Here is a 15775-nt window from a genome sequence, read left to right on the forward strand (position 1 = left end):
CAATCATTAGCGTCACCATTCCTCTTTTATGCCTCTTGAGAAGTTCCCTGCAAAGCATAAAGGCAGAAGCTTTGCACTCGGAAACAGAGCCGGGGGAAGACAGTATGTCGCTGGATAGTCAGAGCACCCTCCAGTCTATATCTCAGCGCGGTGAGGAGGAAGAGGAGGAGGAGGAAGATGAGGAGGAGGGGGAAGACACAGCTTGGCCCACTGGTGAGGGTACCCATGCTGCTGGCCTGTCATCCTTTCAGCGTGTATGGCCTGAGGAGGAGGAGGATCCTGAAAGTGATCTTCCTAGTGAGGACAGCCATGTGTTGCGTACAGGTACCCTGGCACACATGGCTGACTTCATGTTAGGATGCCTTTCTCGTGACCCTCGCGTTACACGCATTCTGGCCACTACGGATTACTGGGTGTACACACTGCTCAACCCACGGTATAAGGAGAACCTTTCCACTCTCATACCCGAAGAGGAAAGGGGTTCGAGAGTGTTGCTATACCACAGGACCCTGGCGGACAAACTGATGGTAAAATTCCCATACGACAGCGCTAGTGGCCGAAGGCGCAGTTCCGAGGGCCAGGTAGCAGGGGAGGCGCGGAGATCAGGCAGCATGTACAGCACAGGCAGGCCAACACTCTTTAAGGCCCTTGACAGCTTTATGGCTCCCCAGCAAGACTGTGTCACCGCTCCCCAGTCACGGCTGAGTCGGCGGGAGCACTGTAAAAGGATGGTGAGGGAGTACGTAGCCGATCGCACGACCATCCTCCGTGACGCCTCTGCCCCCTACAACTACTGGGTGTCGAAGCTGGACACGTGGCCTGAACTCGCGCTGTATGCCCTGGAGGAGCTTGCTTGTCCTGCGGCTAGCGTCTTGTCAGAGAGGGTGTTTAGTGCGGCTGGGGGAATCATCACAGATAAGCGTACCCGCCTGTCAACCGACAGTGCCGACAGGCTAACACTCATCAAGATGAACAAAGCCTGGATTTCCCCAGACTTCTCTTCTCCACCAGCGGACAGCAGCGATACCTAAGCAATAGGTAGGCTGCACCCGCGGATGGAAGCATCGTTCTGTATCCCCATCAAAAACGGGGACCTTTTCGCTTCATCAATCTGTGTATAATATTCCTCCTCCTCCTCCTGCTCCTCCTCCTGAAACCTCGCATAATCACGCCGAACGGGCAATTTTTCTTAGGGCCACAAGGCTCAGTCATATAATTTTTCTAAACAATTTTTATACGTTTCAATGCTCATTAAAGCGTTGAAACTTTCACCTCCACCAATTTTTATTTTAACTGGGCTGCCTCCTGGCCTAGTTACCAATTAAGCCACATTAACCAAAGCGATTAATGGGTTTCACCTGCCCTCTTGGTTGGCCATGGCCAATTTTTCTGATATACATTAGTAGTGTTGATACAGCAATTTTTGTGGGCCCTCGCCTACAGTGTAATCAAATGAATTTTTAGCCCACCTGCATTACAGCTGACGTTACATCCGCTGTGTTGGGCAATGCAATGGGATATTTTTATGTACCGCCGGTGGGTTCTAGGGAGCCACCCATGCTGTGGGTCCACAGGGAGTTGTAAATGCATCTGTTTCCACTTCTAAAGAACCCCAGTCTGACTGGGGCATGCAGTGTGGGCCGAAGCCCACCTGCATTAAACATGACATTACTACCTCAGCTGTGTTGGGCAATGCAATGGGATATATTTATGTACCGCCGGTGGCTTCCTGGCACCCACCCATGCTGTGGGTCCACAGGGAGTTGTAAATGCATGTGTTTCCACTTCTAAAGAACCCCAGTCTGACTGGGGCATGCAGTGTGGGCCGAAGCCCACCTGCATTAAACATGACATTACTACCTCAGCTGTGATGGGCACTGCAATGGGATATTTTTATGTACCGCCGGTGGGTTCCAGGGAGCCACCCATGCTGTGGGTGCACACGGAATTCCCATTGCGGAGTTGTACCTGCCTGTGACTATTTATAAAAAACCGCGGTCTGACTGCGGCGTGCAGACACCTTGACAGAATGAATAGTGTGTGGCACATAGGTTCCCCATTGCTATGCCCACGTGTGCAGCTCCAGATGGAGGTGGCACAGGATTGGATTTCTCATTGCTTCTGTACAGCATTGTGGGCTATCGCCCCGCCCCTTTTAAAGAGGGTCGCTGCCTAGCCGTGCCAACCCTCTGCAGTGTGTGCCTGCAGTTCCTCCTCATGGCAGACACACTTATAAATAGACATGAGGGTGGAGTGGCATGAGGGCAGCTGAAGGCTGGGCAAGGACAGTTTGGTGTGCGCTGTAGACACTGGGTCGTGGGGGGGGGGGGGGAATTGGCAGCATGTAACCCAGGAGAAGTGGCAGTGGAGTGTCATGCAGGCAGTGATTGTGCTTTGTTGGAGGTAGTGTGGTGCTTAGCTAAGGTATGCCATGCTAATGAGGGCTTTTCAGAAGTAAAAATTGTTGGGAGGGGGGCCCACTCTTGCCGCTATTGTGGCTTAATAGTGGGACCTGTGAACTTGAGATGCAGCCCAACATGTAGCCCCTTGCCTGCCCTATCCGTTTCTGTGTCGTTCCCATGACTTTCTTGAATTGCCCCGATTTTCACAAATGAAAACCTTAGCGAGCATCGGCGATATACAAAAATGCCTGAGTCACCCATTGACTTCAATGGGGTTCGTTACTCGAAACGAACCCTCGAGCATCGCGAAAAATTTGTCTCGAGTAACGAGCACCCGAGCATTTTGGTGCTCGCTCATCTCTACTTATAGGGCTTCTCTGTTTTGAGCCTGCTTGCTCTAAGGGTCCCTTGACAATAAACTGTTCTTCCATAAGACCTGCAACTCCCAGTGGTCAGCTCTAATATGGGGTAAAACCCTGCTGGAAGTGATCGGTTATATCTACTGCTGATGCCGTTAAGATGACTTCATTGCTCTTCAGCTGCCTAGTAAAGTCTCTTGTTGCCTTTCGGGTTCCGTGCTCTGTCTCTTATTCCACCGGATGCATTACAGTTACAATCAAAATTACTCAACCCCGGGTGAAAATTAGATGTATTTGCCAAATTTACAGACTATCAGCTCTTTGTAAAAAAAACAAAAAAGTATCAAACATGAACAATTTAAATAACAATGCAATTAATGTAACAAGCGGTTTCTCCAAATTCATCACAAAATGCCACTTTTAATGACTACTTCAGTCTCGTAATTCTTCAACCCCTGCATAGAATCCTTTATAAAAGCATATATTTGCAAATCAGATTGTAAGCAAGTGGGGCTCACTCGCCTCTGGATTGCCGACCTTTCCATCAGAAATGGGCACCACACATGTAGAAAATACTCCAAACACTTGGGCTTCTATAAATCTGACGCCTGCCAGCATTTATTTAGCATCACATCAGCTACATATAGCAAATCATAAAGTCCATTATACCTGCACCCCACCTGGGTATGAGTCTAGGGTCGCCGTTCCTGTCTGACTCCAGCCTTTACTGGTCTGCACTAGACCTCCAGCTTGTAGCCCTTCAGCTCTGCTGCACAGGTACTCTTTCCCCGAATGTGACAGGAACTGAACTTTTATTTAGTGCCAGAATGCCTGTCTATCACCCTCTGCAGGTCATTCTATATATTGCACTCGTACAAGATGTCTCAAACACACTTGATGACACTAATCAAGGGCTTCATTAGTTGCATCAGTTGTGCTTAGGATCAAACACATGCCATACCTGGTATGGCTAGGGCTTTGGTGACTGTGATGTTTGATTGCATGTTAAAAATATGGGTAACCTTGTGGCGCACCTTGTACATAATCACACAATTTTACTTTTGGAGACCTAAGCAAAGCAAAAGACAGTCCTGGTAATGGCCTGGTAACAGTGACATGGAGTGGCCAGGCTTGCACTGTGTATCGCCTCATCAGTTCTGAGTGGGCTGCTTGTTGGCTGGATGTAACTTTTTTATTTTTCCGTCTACATAGTTGCGTGAGGGCTCATTTTTTGCAGCATGTCCTGTAGTTTATATGTGCACCATTTTGGAGTACATATGATTTTTGATCACTTTTTATTACATTTTTTTTGTTGAGACAGGATTGCCAAAAAAGCGCAGAAGTGATACATTTTAATTGCTAACAAAAATACATGCACACACACACACACACACACACATACTTATGACAAGGCACAGACATGATATGAAGTGTTTGAGTTGTAGGTATCTAAATATTTCCGAGGAGGGAATAATATAGTTACTATGAAGGGCGGGGAATGGGAGAATACCTTCTATAGAAAGTAGATGGTATATTTTGGTGAGACCTATGTTTGTCCAGGCCTGAAATATATGAGGAGAGTCGTCACCTGGGGAAAATAATGGACTTTGAAGAAGAGGTAGTAGGAAGAAATTAAGCCGTCCAAGAATTTGATGGAATCCCATACTTTCAGTGAGTGTTTTGTGATTGGATTTGTAATGGGGGGGTCTGTAACATGCTGGGGTCCATAGGATTGAGTCGATGCTCAGGGGATAAACCTTGAGGGTTTCTAAAGATAGCGAGAGTGACATGTTGGTTTGCGAGTGGAGGAGGGCTAGTTGAGCTATTTGGGCTGCCGGTAATATTTTTGAATATTTAGAACACCAAGGCCACCTTTTAGTTTATGTCTATAAAGAGTTTGCCTGGGATATCCGTGGGGTGGAATTCTTCCAAATAAAGTGGATGGACATCTGTGAAATGTTTTTAGTATATATCTCAAAAACGTGAATTGGAAGGGCACTAAAAAAAATATAACAGCCTAAGTCATTTTCAGTGCGTTTACCCTCTCTATCCAGGATATGTGATAACGACTCCAACTCTCCAGGAGGAGCCGAGACTTAAGTAGGAGAGGAGGGTAATTATGTGTATATAGTGTTAAAATAAGTATTAGTCTGACTCCTAAATACTCTAATGAACCAGAAACCCAATGAAATGGGAAGTTAGCTTGAATCTGTAATACTGTTTGTGGGGGTAACGTTAGATTGAAGACTGGTTTTTGCATTATTAATTTCTAGGCCTGATAATGCTCCAAATCTGGATAGTTCCACAAGCTGATTGAGTATTGAGGTATGAGGGGAAGATACTAACATTAGTATATCATCTGCAAACATGCAAAGGTTATGTTGGTTTGAGGCAACCTCAACCTCTTTAATATCTGAATCATTGTGTATTTTAATGGCTAGTATAAGCAAGAGATAAGGGGATTCCCTGTTGTGTGCCTTGGAGAATGGGGATAGAGTCCGAGCAGAAACCTTTATATCTTACAAATGCTTTAGAGGAGGCATACAATATTTGTAACCATGTCAAGAACTCATTTGAGAATTTTCTATGTTCAAGAAAACAGGTTTGGCCAACTTAAAGTGTCAAAGGCTTTATATATATATCTAAAGTTAGCAGCAGAACAGGGATACTCCGGGATTGGCATAAATGTATGACGTGAGTAATCAGGCAGATGTTATCGGGTGCCTGGAAACCGGGAACAAAGCCTACTTGGTCTTTACCAATCAGCATTGGCAAGGCAGTGTTAAGGAATGCTGATAAAATTTTAGTTAAAAGCTTCATATCAACGTTGATCAGTGAGATCGAACAATAATTTTATTTATTGAGGTGATCTTTTTCCGGTTTGGGAATCATTGAGATGGCCGCCAAGAGGGAGGTTTGTCCCACCGGAGGGCCATCTCGCCTACTATGGAAGAAGTTTGCTAAACTTGTGCTGAGGGTTGGAGAAAATTTCTTATAATATAACACTGAGAAGCCATCAGGACCAGGGCGCTTATTGGCTTTAAGGTGTTTAATAGCGCTAGCTATTTCATCTGGGGTTATCTTTGAGGCCAGGCATCCTGAAAATGCTTCACGTAATTCAAGGAATATTGATTCCTGCAGGTTAAATGTTCCAAAGAGGGGTGTTTAGCTTGACAATAAAGTTTAGGGTGCATTCACACGAACGTATATCGGCTCAGTTTTCACGCCGAGCCGATATACGTTGTCCTCGTGTGCAGGGGGGGGGAGGATGGAAGAGCCAGAAGCAGGAACTGAGCTCCCGCCCTCTCTCTGCCTCCTCTCCGCCCCTCTGCACTATTTGCAATGAGAGGAGGCGGGATGGGGGCGGGGCTCAGGTCCGTGAATTAGCCCCACCCCCGCCCCGCCTCTCCCCATTGCAAATAGTGCAGAGGGGCGGAGAGGAGGCAGAGAGGAGGCGGGGGCTCAGTTCCTGCTCCTGGCTCTTGCATCCTCCCCCCTCTGCAGAGAGAGACAACGTATATCGGCTTGGCGTGAAAACCGAGCCGATATACGTTCGTGTGAATTCACCCTTAGTTAGGAATTGTTCAAATTCCAAAACTTTGGTTAACTGGTTGGCTGTAATTGCTCCCCCTCTGGTTCGTAGCTTATAGAAGGGGCTAGTTGGAGAGTTTGAGTGAAGTTTATGAGCCAGTGCTGTAGAGGGTTTATTATTTAATGTGTAGTAGCATTGATTTGACAATCTAATCTTATGTTCGATAGTGTCTGTAAGACAAATGTCTAGTTCGTGTTATTCGCTCTCTTTTTTGCCGGGCTGCCAATTCGATAATGAATCTTCGGGGAACTACTTAATGTGTTTGCCATACGAGAGAGAAGATGAGACTGAAGGGCTGTTGATTTCAAAATAATGTTCTATGTGGTATTTGAAAGAGGTTATGATTTTGGGGATTGCTAGAAGCGAGTCATCTAGGGACCACGGTAAGTTCATGGGTTTAGACATTAGAGAGTTACATGATATGGAAACGAGGGAGTGATCTGACCAGGAAACCGATAGGATTTTAGAACGTGTTTTCTGTCAGTAAAATTGAAGCTGATGTTAAAATGTGATTTATTCTTGAATATAGGAGGTACAAAATCTTTGGTGTGTGGGTTTTAGTTTGTGCCATGAGTCAACCAGGTGGTATTGGCAAAGTAATGATCTAAAGGCACCTACCATTGAGTGTTGAGGCTGTGGTGGAGTGTCCGATGGAAAGACGGTTGTTGAAACTGTAACTCTTTGAAACATCGCCGTACTCCCTTGGTGGACAAAATGATGTGGGTTTTGTCCTGGTAGGAGAAGGTTAGTTTAAATGGAAGGCCCCAACGGTATTGGATTCGTTTTTGTTGCAGAATTTTCAAGTATGGTTTCAGAACTCTGCGTTTCGCCAAGGTCAATGGGGCCAAATCTGCGAACAGTTGGTAATTATATTGTTGGAGCGTCAACCTAAAGGGGCAGTGGGCTGCTTGTAAAAGTTGTTCTTTGGTACGGTGATAATGCAGCTTCAACACGATATCTCTAGGAGGGCCATTCAGTTTTCAGACATACAGGGCTCTATGGACTCAATTTCTAATCTTTCTATTGGGATGTTGGGACATAGTTATTGGAATAGGGTGGTTACGGTTGACTGCAGATTCTTGATGGTTTCTGGGAGACCACATATGCATAGATTATCTCTACAGGCTCTATTCTCTGTCTTTTAATTTGTTGTGATGGAAATTGGTCTTCCTCATGTAGTTGTTCAACCTCTTTTTTATGTGATTCCAACACTGTTGTGGCATTACTTAGTCATTCCTCCAATGCAGATATACTGTGGCCAAGTTCACCAATTTCCTTCATGAGTTTGTCCATTATGTCAGCTGATGTCTTGAAGAGTTCTGATTGTAGCATCATCTATTTAGGACATCAGTGTTTCAGATGGAGTATTAGATGCCTTGGTCTTCCCTTTTGGACTGGCTAAGGTTGAGTTCAGTGGAGGGGGCATGTCCCCAACCACAGAGTGGGAGGAGTTGTCAAAGAGAATAGGCGTTGGTGGGTTTTTAGAAGATTGCTTGCTAGTTGTTTGCGAGAGTTTGGACATGTTTGCAGGGTTTGGTTGTGTGGAACTCATTTTTTAGTTATTCTTGAGTCGTTGGCGGGAAAAGTAGACAAGTCTGGATGAATAAGAAGAAAAGGGGGGGGGGTCTCTTTCGGGGTTTGTCCTCTACAGGGTGCTGATTGCAAGCGTAATTTCACCAGAGTATCATAACTCTCTGTGGGTCATGAAATCAGTTTTGATATATCATCAGGATAGCAGCTGCACAGTTTATAAATCAGCAGGGTATATCCAAGTGTTGATACTATTATGTATTGAACAATCGTTTTAATTGTGAACTTGTGATTTCACCGGTTTTATTTTCAAGGTGGTCTACTCTTTCTCCCAGATCTGCTATGGCTGTACCGACCTTGGTGTTAAGCTCAGCGAGTTCTTTTTTCAGTGAACCTCTCAGAACCAGCACCATATTTCTTTTGAAATATTCAGAGGCAGCCTGACTAGAGCCTTTTATATTCAATATAGGATCTGTGGAGTCCCCTTCTTCCAGCCAGCTATGTGTTGTTTGGTTTATTGCATAGTCCTCTCTCCTGGGCCTTCTTTTTTCTGGGCTCACTCTCGGGGAACCAGTAATTTCCTCCTCAGCAAATAGAATCAGTTGTGTGGGAGAAGATGGCGACAAGCCCCCTCTCTGCTGGGTCTCGTCCTCTCTCCCCTGCTCATGCAGCTTTGTGGGGTCCTGCTTATGTGGAACGTGTAGTGGCTTCCTGTTGTGTTGGGAGTGCTTAGGGGACGAGGGGCAATGAGAAGCCCGCTTACCGCCTCCTCTAGACGCAGAGTCCTTCTATCCCACCGTCCCTGAATCCCCAACTCTCCCATCGCTGCATGCTGCGGTCTCCATTTTGTTTTCCTCCTCAGTGCCACGTGCTGGTTAAAAGTGAGTCAGACGCCTTAGTTCTGTTTTCACCGGCTTCCTCTGTGACATATCTGGGTGCAGGGAAGTTTCACCCACTTTCCTCTGCAGATCTGCGGTCCTCTCATGTCGCTGTGAGTAGCTTAGGCTGAGGTGAGTAGCAGAACAAACTTGTACACGTCCACCATCAGCTCCATCCAGGCCACGGCCCCACAGAGCACCACTTTTTACACCTCATTCCTCCCACTGTGGTTTAGAAATACCCCCCAAAAAATCAGGGGAGGAGGAGGGGTACCCGATTTTATTGCCCCATGGGCCCATCCCAACCAGCCTCCGTAATAAGCCCTGTCTTCAGACATACCACACAGTTTACATTATTACGTTTATCTAAAATTTAGGGAATGCCAAAAATGGCATGGAGGGAGGAATTAAGCCTTGCCATGTGTTTTATAAGTTGATTGGGGCTACAATGGGTATGTTTCTGAACACAGGACAAACAGGAGTATCCATTTTGGAGTGCAAGTCCTCATTCCCATGTGTGCTGTACAAAAAAAACGTTTTTTTAAATTGACACAATTGCGAAAAAAAAGGAAAATCGTAATTTTTTCATTCTGCTTTGTTTGGATTCATTCAAAAACTGTGGGATCAAAGTAAGGAGTACACCCCTAGATGAATTCGTTAAGGGGTCTAGTTTTCAAAATGGTGTCATTTGTGGGGGTTCATCATTTTGGCCACTCAAGGGCTCTACAAGTGGGCAATGTGGCCTAAAAAACTGTTAAGGAAAATGTCTGTTCTGAAAGCCACTGGCTGCTCCTTTTGGTTTGGGCCCCATTGTAAATGCAGACATAAGATTAGTGCCACAATTGGTATGTTTCTGAACACGAGAGAAATAGGAGTATCCATTTTGGGGTGTAAATGCTCATTTTCATGTGCACTATAGAAAAAAAAACTGTCTTTAAAATTACATATTTGCAAACAGATAAAATTTTATTTTTTCTCCTCTAAATTGCATTAAATCCTGAAAAAAACTGTGGGGTCAAAATACTCATGACCCCCCTCAGTGAATGAATTAAGGGGTGTAGTTTTTAAAATAGGGTCATTTGTGGGGGTATCTATCATTCTGACACCATGAGCCTTTACAATCTTGGCTTGGTACAGGAAAATAAAGTGTTCCTCAAAAAGTTGATAATTAATGTTAAATTTGTACGTCTCCTAACTGGTTAAAAAAATGAAAGATTTTCAAATGTGCGCCCAAAATAAAGTAAACAGGTGGAAATATAAATATTATCAAAAATTTGTACCGTATGTTTGCACATATTTGAGATATTGCAATTGAAAATGTGAAAAAACGTTCCCAATTTTATAATAAATATACAGAAATTCTTTTGGTATATTTTTACCACCTAAATGAAGTACAATAAGTGGCGAGGAAACAATCTCAGAATCACTGGGATATGCAAAACCTTTACAGAGCTATTCTATGTTAAAGAGATACATGTCAGATTTCCAAAATTTGGCTTGGTAAGGCGCAAACAGGCTTGGTTACTAAAAGGGTTAACTCACTCTGGGCTTTGGAAGTGATATCCCTTGAGGTCTGTGTGTACACACAGAAAAAAAACTTCCCCCACTTCCTGAAGAGAGATCCTGATGTGTCCTGTGTAATCTCGTACTACAACACAGCTTCCAGGATCCAGGTGGACCTGCTCCACAGACTGCCAGAGGTTAGGGGGGTCTGCAGCAAGTAGGAGATAGCGATCAGACGGGTGAGTGGTAGTGATGGCCGCAAGTCCCAAGACTGGATAGGCTGAACTAGGCCTCCAGATGTTGCGGGCCTCTGTGGTGGTCTTCAGGCTTAGGAAACCCCTCTTTAGGGGGATGGCTGGACCGGATGGGGTCTAGGAGATGCAGGATGACCCGGACTTGCTGTGATGTTAAGCCATGCCCAGCATTATTGTTTTAGATTGATACCATTTGGCACTCTTAATTAGGCACTCGAAAGACTATGAGGACCCTTGGCGTGGGTTGAGAGCTTAAAATAATTTTGCAATATTCATGCACATTTGTATTTCATTAATTCCGCATTGACTTCACATGACACTTTAATATGTGTGAATTTCTGCAAAATTACTAACCAATCCCTCGTTTAAGGCGGTCTTAAGAATGGTCCATAGTACTTTGTAGTGAAAAAGCTTTTTGGTCCAGTATTCAGACATTGTGAGAACCAAGATTGGAGCACACTGTCAGAAAGTAATGTTATACCCATAAATCACCATGTGTTGGTTTGTCTTTTTTGCCAGTAAGCATACAGCAGCTCATAAGGGGACAGTGTATGACTACTAACAGTAAAGGAAACCTTTCTCATTTTCAAACTGTATAGATAAACCTGTTTTACAAGTTGGATGAATAAACTGCTACAGCACATTGTGCTGGCCAATTTTTTTTTATAAAAGTGAAAAAAACACAAACAAATACAGAAACATTTTCTTCATTTTTCAAGAAAATTGCAAAATAAGAAAATGTGGCTAATTGCCAGCCTTCACACCTCCCTCCGAAATGACTCACTGGCTGAGGAATCTCCTGCCACTGGCTTCAGGCCTGAGTGTTAGGGCCAGCCTTGGAGGAAGGAGGGGGGGGGGGTTATAATACGGATCATGCTTATGAAACTGGTCATGGGCTCTGTCGTAAGCACTCCGAGACCCATGACCAGTTTCAGAGGACATGTATCTATGGTAATGGGGCTGGCGGGGGCGGGGGGGGGGGGGGTTGGAGGCAGGGCAAGCTGCCACTGATGGTTAATGCGACGCTCATCTAAAGTGAGGGATTGCAGGTAGGTCACGATGTTCTGGTCAACCTGCAATCCTGGAAGGGGCTGAGCAGATGTGCCACACTGCCTTGCACGAGGCATCCTTGTAATGGCTGCAGATGTGGAGGGAAGGGAAAGCTCCTCTGTCCTGGCCCTCTAGGATGCTATACGGGGAGGAAGATATGGCAGCTGTCTCCGCCAATCCACCTTCCTCCTGATCGTCTTCTGGGAAGGTAGCAGATGGCCTAGGTGAAGAAAAAACAGACTATATAAGCCAATGGTCTGTACAGTGGCTGTGGTATAAGCAAAACACAGTTGACATATATACTTAGGCTTAATTTTTCATTAAGCCTGAGGAGGGGTCCATAGAAAATCCGAAAGGTATCATATCTACAAGATTACGGTTTTCTCTTACTGAGAACAATCACACTTAGACCTGTAGTACTGAACAGATAAAGGGAAGAGTAGAGAGTCCTATGCAATGTGACAGCCTATTGCACTGGTGGAGGCCACCACAACCCCAGAGTACTGGACAGACTGTGGAGCAGCTTCATCGATCCCACAAGTGGAATGACGCCGCTGAGAGTGGTCTGGGCAGAAGGAATCGGGACATACTCCCTTGAGCTAATGCCAAATTGAAAGACCAAGTGCAGCTGAACAGAGCACTAGATCAAGTGCTGCTGAACTGGTGAAACTGCTGATGTAAGCCAAAAGCTGATTACCAAAAGATTACTGAAAATGTGAGTGTGATACGCTGAGAAAGGGCTATGTTGGCAGCTGGGAGTGTGCTGCTGTAGCACCAGCTTGGGGGCTGCTGCAAAAGACCAGATTGCCATGGAGAGGCTTATAAAAAAACTAAATAAATCTTTTCATTTGTATAGCACCAACTTATTCCGCAGTGCTTTCAGGTAAATTATTATCCCCCACCAAGATGGGTACTAATTTTACCAACCTTGGAAGGCTGAGTTGGCTACCTAACCCAAATGGGGATTGAACTCACAACCTTCAGGTCATGAGTGAGAGCTTAGGACTGTGTTTCTGCTGCCTTAGCACTCTGTGCCACACAGCACTCTATTTCCAGAAAGGTGGTTTCCAATGTCACCCATGAGTGCACGCTTTTCCCTGGTTCTATTATACACAAAATTCTCAACCAAAGTGTAGGTCTTTGACTTTATCGAACTATCAAAGTTAATGCTATTGTGCCATTTTTAGTGTAGGGCCTTGCAAAAAGAGTGCAGTGCTTGCAGAAGGACAGTCGCATAGCCCACATCAAAACAGATCATTACTGGGTGGTCACTCTACTTGATCCATGCTGCAAGGTCAAAATAACAAATCTCATTTTGGCAGCGAAGAGAGACCTCAAATTGTAGGACTATCAGGACAGAATACTAAGCAGCCAGCATTAGCACCGCATTTCCTCTTAGCCACAAGAATGCATCTGGTAATGGATCACAACTCTGCGGCTCATGGCGGATGAGCAGGAAGCCACCGTAGCAGCACCACCATTGATGGCAGTGGAAATGTCTAACAGAGGTGTGGCATCATTTTTTTGGCAGCACTGACAGTAACAGGCAGCACTTATCCATGATGGTCTAAGAGTATGTCAGTTCCTGCATGGATGTACATGGCATTGGCCCCTTTGATTTCTGGGTGCCTAAGCTGGAATTGTAGCCAGAGCTTGCGCGGCATGCTTTAAAGGTCCCTACCTGCCCCACAGCAGGTTTGTTATCACAATGGGTGTTCAGCACAGCTGGGGGTGTGATAACTGACAGACGCATCCGCCTGTCCACAGACAATGTGGATCCCTGATGTTTATAAGAATGAACCAGACGTGGATCTTACCTGAATTCAACATGATGGCACGTTGGCAATTTTTACTCGTATATGACTGAGCATGGATTAATATCAAATACCACACTGTGACCTCATGGTGCTGATACAAACCATACAAGCACAGAAAATTATGTACCTCTTTACAGCAGCCTCTGTATACTGGTAGACAACCACTTTATACTAGGCAGGCAGCCCCACTACCATTACTTTGTTATCCAGCTTTATCTTCTGTTTCCGCATCTTCTGTGATTATCTTAAAGGAGAGATCCTTTTACGGATGGATTGATCCATAACGTGGGAACAGATGTTGGCATGGATGCTTAGTATGAGACAGATGAAGACATAGATGACAAAGTAATACTCACCAAATCTAAGAATGGGCCATGGCATTGTGATGGTTAGTTTACAGTTATAGCATTTGAGCACCAACACCAGCAAATTACAGACAGTCGGGTCTTCAGAGCAATGTCTGTAGAGACGCTGGAGACGTTTCCAGATGATCTGGCAGATCTGCCTTAAATTCTTAGTTACATTTCTCCACACCACTGATCTAGACGGCTCATATGACTGGGATCCTCTCATTTGGTCAGTGACCTGTTTACGGGAGGGATCAGGAGATTCCGCTGCTCCATCGCTCCTTTCTTCATTCCTTCCTTCCTGAGTTTTTCCTCTAGATAGATTAATAAATCCATCGGTTTCCTCAATGCTCAACTTGATGCTCCTGGAGACAAGAGGTGAAGATATTTGTATATTAGAGTTCTCTGTTTGCCCAAGAAATGTTGAAATTAGTGAAGATGACAGAGTACATTAATCATGGGGCCCATAGGAAATGACAGAATTAGGCCGAATGGTATCCCGCACAGAATCCACAGTTGGGTTCCGCTTGTGTGCGTGGGAGAATCAATTTAGCATTGCATCCCATGGACGGACATTGCTGGGGAACCCACGAACAGACGCCTGCTGTGGATTCTGCAGCAAAAATCCACCCATGGGCATTGGGCCTCAGGTTGGAGTGCAGCCGTTGAGCTGTGATGCGGACAGTGCCAAAAAAAACAGCCACAGCTTCTTTTAGGTTTCTCCACTTCAGAAATGTCCTACTTTCTACACGGATCCCTTGACAATAAGCTGATCACAAAGTTTCTCCCTGCTGGGACCTCCAGCGATCAGCTGTAATCTGTGGGACAACCTGGCAGTAAGTGTTCAATTTCCCTACAGTGCCCCCACAGGGAATATGAAGCATTACAGTGTCTATTCACATCCATGAGGGCATCAGTGTATTGCAGGACAGATCCTTCAGAGTTAGAGACGTTCTTTATAATTGCTATTAACTTTGCCCAAAGGATGATAATCCTCAACAGAGGACCCTGCCCTTCCCTTCTATTAACTCAACATTCGCTGAGCTTTACCACCGTGTTATATAGTACGAGTCTCCCATGTGACCAACAATAGAAGCTACAATGAAAACAAACTACAGCTATAGGTGGGACATAGGTACTTACTCATCTGTTGCTGCCGCCATCATCTTCCTCGATGTCTTCTGTAAATGGAGAGAAATAAAAATTTAAAGGGGTTGTCTGAGTTGTAAGAACTCTGGACAATCCCTTCTCCATGTATTAAAATAAGAAACAGTGATATACTTACTTCTCCCCGCTCTCGCTGTATCCTGCAACGGCACTTGGTCCCCCGCTCCGGTCCTTGTTATTTGCTGCAGCCCCTGTGAAATCCTGCAAATGGGCAGGACTGCAGCCATAAACAGAAACTGGAGTGGGGGACCGAGCACGGGCGCTGGAGACAGCGGGAGAAGGGAGTACATCACTGTTTATCATTATAATGCATGGGCAAGGGGTTTGTCGAGATGCAGTACGCCAGACCAGAGCCAGGTGGGGAGCAGCAGAAAATAGCTTTTTGTCACGGTGGCACCCCTGTTCTCCTCCTTGGAAACTATGCATTTCTGATGTGTTTTACGCAGGAAAAAAAGGGCAATCATCAAGTTTGTGATGCCAGTCAATATATACACCAAGGTCTGTGCCAGTCAAAACAAAAATATAAAAAGGAGAAAAATAAAACATTTCTGTCTCCTGAAATGTAGTGCGATACCTCAGTGCAGATGAAGGGTGGGGAGAGACTCCAGGAGGCAGAATTAGCAGTGAAAACAATAACCATTTCATTATTTCAAGACAGCAAGAATCTTTGCATTTTTAGGACAATTCGAGATTACGTTTCTTTATAATGCAAATCACAGTTTATTTAGAGGTAGTAGCAGAGCTATTGGACAGCATACAGGCATGCAGCACAGACTTGTTATCTGGACAGCACACGGGCTCTTCCTACAGTAAATAAGTATGGGAATCTTTCCTATCCCCTATGTTCTGCCCTCCTGATTCACTCTCTCCTATTTC

The sequence above is a fragment of the Eleutherodactylus coqui genome, chromosome 6 (genome assembly GCF_035609145.1).
Source record: "Eleutherodactylus coqui strain aEleCoq1 chromosome 6, aEleCoq1.hap1, whole genome shotgun sequence".
NCBI classification, from domain to species: Eukaryota; Metazoa; Chordata; class Amphibia; order Anura; family Eleutherodactylidae; genus Eleutherodactylus; species Eleutherodactylus coqui.